The sequence below is a fragment of the Pelodiscus sinensis genome, chromosome 30 (genome assembly GCF_052426305.1).
Source record: "Pelodiscus sinensis isolate ZL-2025 chromosome 30, ASM5242630v1, whole genome shotgun sequence".
Classification (NCBI taxonomy): Eukaryota; Metazoa; Chordata; order Testudines; family Trionychidae; genus Pelodiscus; species Pelodiscus sinensis.
The window spans coordinates 10423572-10428402 of NC_143081.1; the positions used below are offsets into that span (position 1 = coordinate 10423572).

At 52.6% G+C, this 4831-nt stretch overlaps 1 pseudogene; it reads left to right on the forward strand.

Moving 5' to 3' along the window:
- Window positions 1-1318: 1318 nt before the first annotated feature.
- Window positions 1319-2235, forward strand: LOC102461126 (olfactory receptor 5A2-like; annotated as a pseudogene).
- Window positions 2236-4831: the final 2596 nt, after the last annotated feature.

The following is a 4831-nucleotide window of genomic DNA, read 5'->3' on the forward strand; positions in this document are numbered from 1 at the left end:
CCCTCTCCAGCCTTCCACAAACTTTGGGCAGGGACACCATTCCTACCCCCTGGCTAATACCACTCCATGGACCCAACCTCCATGACTTGATCTCACTTCCCTTTAAACTCTGTTCTAGTTCTAGCCTTCACAGCCTCCTGCAGCAAGGAGTTCCACAGGTTGACTCTTTGCTTTGTGAAGAACAACTTTCTGTTACTAGTTTGAAGCCTGCTACCCATTCCTTTCCTTTGGTGTCCTCTAGTCCTTCTATTATGGGACCTAATGAAGAACTTTTCTTCATGCACCCTCTCCTCATGCTTTTATAGACCTCTATCCTATCCCCCCTCAGTCTCCTCTTTTCTAAACTGAAAAGTCCCAGTCTCTTTAGCCTCTCTTCATATGGGACCTGTTCCAAACCCCTGATCATTTTAGTTGCCCTCCCCTCTCCCACTCTCTCTCTTCCCCTCTCCCACCTCCTTTTCCCAGTCTCCCCCAGTTTTGTTAAATAAAGAGAGATTCTATTTTTGACCACACGTTTTCTTTATTTTGTACATCAGGAAGGGGGGCTAGGGAAGGATAAGTGGAAGGAGGTGAGGGAGGAATGGGGTACGCGCCCCCGATGGGGAGGACTGGGCTGGCTCTGCGGGCTTCTGGGGGTGGAAGCTCTCCTGCAGCCCCCCAATTGCCTCCTCTTCCCAGATGGCAGCCTGCGGCAAGTGCAGCCGGGCCGATGGCCGAGTGGTGTGATGTGCCGAGTGTGGATAGTCCGGGCAATCCAAGCCAGGACTGCTTTGCAAGCAGGGCACCCCTGAGAACTGTCTGTCCGGGGTGGGGGTCGGGTCCCTTTAAGCACAGCCCTCGGCTAGCCTGAGACAGCATCTCCACGCTCTAAGTCCTCCTCTGATGCCCTGCCGGCACTGCTTCCGGCCATCCTTAAGCCCGGTTCAGGGTCCACTTAATGTGGACGCGCTAGTTCGAATTAGCAAAACGCTAATTCGAACTAGTTTTTTAGTCTGGATCCATTAGTTCAAACTAACTTAGTTCGAATTAGCGCTGTAGTGTAGACATACCCCAAGAGAGTAGAATAGTTGTTACTCTGAGCTAATATTGTAGCCTTCTTAGTTCTGTCCCTCGCCTCTGTGTGTCAGAGGCTGGGAATGGGCGACAGGGGAGGGATCACACAATGATTCCATTTTGTTCACTCCCTCTGGGGCACCTGGCTCGGGCCAATGTCGGCAGACAGGACACTGGGCTGGATGGACATTTGGTCTGACTCCGTCTGGCCGTTCTCATGTTCTTATGTTCTCTAATAGGTTTAGTTCTTTATGAAAACAGGACGATGGAGAATCAAACCAGAGTGACTGAGTTTATCCTTTTGGGACTATCAAAAGACTCGCGCCTTCAAACTCTTCTCTTCCTGGTGTTTTTAGCTATTTATATAACCACCCTGGTGGGAAACCTGATAATTGTGCTTGTGATAAAAGCTGACCCACATCTCCACACCCCCATGTATTTCTTCCTGAGCCACCTGTCCCTTCTCGACATCTGCTACTCCTCAGTCACCGTTCCGAAAATGCTGGAGAACTTCCTGGCGGATCAGAAGACGATTTCCCTCTATGGCTGCATGGCCCAGATATTCTTCTTCATTTTCATGGTGGGGACAGAGATTTTTCTCCTCTCAGCGATGGCGTATGATCGATATGCTCCCATATGGAACCCTCTTCGCTATGGCACTATTATGAGCCACCAGGTCTGTGCACACATGGTGCTGGGTGCATGGATAGCTGGTTCCTGGACTCCCTGGTCAACACACTTTGCCTTTCCAACTTCAGCTTTTGCAGTCCCCGTGAAATCAACCATTTCAGCTATGAACTCCCGCTTCTGCTGCAGCTTTCCTGCACTGACACCTTTGCCAACGAGATGGTGATCCTTTGCTTCAGCATGACGCTGGGCTTCGCTTCTCTCCTCCTCATCCTGACCTCGTACATGCGGATCATCTCCACCATCGTCAGGATCCGCTCCCCGGAAGGCCGGCGCAAGGCCTTCTCCACCTGCACCTCCCACCTTGTCAGTGTTCTGCTGTTCTGTGGCACAGCCTTTGTCAGGTACATGCGGCCCGCCTCGGGGTACTCCTTTGCGCTGGACAAGCTGGTGTCTGTGCAGTACAGTGTCGTAACGCCCATGTTAAACCCCATCATCTACAGCCTGAAAAATAAGGACGTGAAGCTGGCTTTGAGGAAACTGTTGGGAAGGTGATGTCGTGTATGAACTGGGGAAATGTCTGCATTGCTACTTATGCATATTCGCTGCGGCTCTGTTTCCCTGGTTAGTGTTGGGATGGCACCTGCCTGAAGGCATAAAGTTAGAGCAAAAGGGATTGTTAAGGGGAAGGCCAAACAGTAGCCTAGCTAAGCAACTCCTCAAACAATAGCCAATTCATGGTCATGAAGCCAGCCCAGCCAGCCACAGGGCTCCACCAAGGCTGCGACTCCAGAGGTCACTGGACAATGAGCTGTTACAGGTCCCCTGGCAGAAAAGGAAAGTGGCTAGCACAGAACAACTCCCCTGGAAGTTTCTGGTTGGCCTTGCCACAGGTTCCTTTGCTTTGGGCGGTGGCTTCTTACTGCTTCCAGCCATCACCACAGAAAGGCTCATTTCACTGCTTCTTCCCGTTAGCCTGCACAAAGGACTGTCAGTGCACTCCTCAGCTTTAACCAGCCACACGCAGGATAAAAGTCCAGCCCATTTCTGAACGTTGCTAATTTCTTGGCAAGTCCATAGACTTGAGGAGAAGACAGGGTATGTCTACACTACAAAGTTAATGCAAACTAACAGACGTTAGTTCGAATTAACTTTAATAGGCGCTACACTAGCGCTCCGTTAGTTCGAATTTAAATCGAACTAGTGGAGAGCTTAGTTCGAACTAGGAAAACCTCATTCCACGAGGATTAAGCCTAGTTCGAACTAGCTAGTTCGAATTAAGGGTTGTGTAGCCCCTTAATTCGAACTAGTGGGAGGCTAGCCCTCCCCAGGTTTCCCTGGTGGCCACTCTGGCCAACACCAGGGAAACTCGTCTGCCCCCCTCCCGGCCCCGGACCCCTTAAAGGGGCACGGGCTGGCTACGGTGCCCGTGCCAGGTGCAAGCCTGCCAGCATCCAGCCAGCAGACCCTGCACCTGGCACGGCTTGAGCCACCCACCCGATGCCTCCCAGTCCTCCCCCTCTTCCCGGGACCAGGCTGGCGGCTCACGGGAGCTTGCCCGGGACCGTAAGAGGCGGGCACCCGCCTGGGCTAGAGCGGACATCGTGGACCTCATCCACGATCTCCGCACTAGGCACAGGAAAGTGGCTGGCTAGGGCAGGAGAGCTGCCAGCCTGGCCACCCAGTAGCAGGTGTGCAAGAGAATCAGGGGGGTCCACTGAGACCCCCGACCCTGAGCCCTGAGCTTACAATGGCCGTCCTGGGTCAGACCAAAGGTCCATCTAGCCCAGTAGCCTGTCTTCCGACAGCGGCCAACCCTAGGGACCTTCGAGGGGATGGACCGAAGACAGTGACCAAGCCATTTGTCTCGTGCCATCCCTCTCCAGCCTTCCACAAACCTTGGGCAGGGACACCACTCCTACCCCCTGGCTAATACCACTCCATGGACCCAACCTCCATGACTTGATCTCACTTCCCTTTAAACTCTGTTCTAGTTCTAGCCTTCACAGCCTCCTGCAGCAAGGAGTTCCACAGGTTGACTCTTTGCTTTGTGAAGAACAACTTTCTGTTACTAGTTTGAAGCCTGCTACCCATTCCTTTCCTTCGGTGTCCTCTAGTCCTTCTTTATGGGAACTAATGAAGAACTTTTCTTGATGCACCCTCTCCACACCACTCATGCTTTTAGAGACCTCTATCCTGTCCCCGCTCCATCTCCTCTTTTCTAAGCTGAAAAGTCCCAGTCTCTTTAGCCTGTCTTCATATGGGACCTGTTCCCAACCTCTGATCATTTTAGTTGCCCTCCCCTCTCCCACCTCCTTTTCCCAGTCTCCCCCAGTTTTGTTCAATAAAGACAGATTCCATTTTGGAAGACACATTATCTTTATTTTGTACATCAAGAAGAGGGGCTAGGGAAGGGTAAGTGGAAGGAGGTGAGGGAGGAATGGGGCACGAGCCCCCGATGGGGAGGACTGGGCTGGCTCTGCGGGCTTCTGGGGGTGGAAGCTCTCCTACAGCCGCCCCCAATTGCCCCCTCTCCCCAGATGGCAGCCTGCGGCAAGTGCAGCCGGGCTGATGGCCAAGTGCTGTGATGTGCCCAGTGTGGGTAGTCCGGGCAATCCAAGCCAGGACTGCTTTGCAAGCGGGGCACCCCTGAGAACTGTCTGTCCGGGGTGGGGGTCGGGACCCTTTAAGCACAGCCCTCGGCTAGCCTGAGACAGCATCTCCACGCTCTAAGTCCTCCTCTGATGCCCTGCCGGCACTGCTTCCGGCCAGCCTTAAGCCCAGTTCAGGGTCCACTTAATGTGGACATGCTAGTTCGAATTAGCAAAACGCTAATTCGAACTAGTTTTTTAGTCTGGATCTGTTAGTTCGAATTAGCTTAGTTCGAATTAGTTAATTAGTTAATTCGTTAATTCGAACATAGGGTATGTCTACACTACCCCGCTAGTTCGAACTAGCAGGGTAATGTATGCATACCGAACGTGCAAATGAAGCCCAGGATTTGAATTTCCCGGGCTTTATTTGCATAAGCCGGCCGGCGCCATGTTTAAATGGCGGCTTGTTCGAACCCCGTGCCGCGCGGCTACACGCGGCACGGGCTAGATAGTACGTTCCACGAGGTGTACAGATAATTCGGAATGGCTTGCTAGTT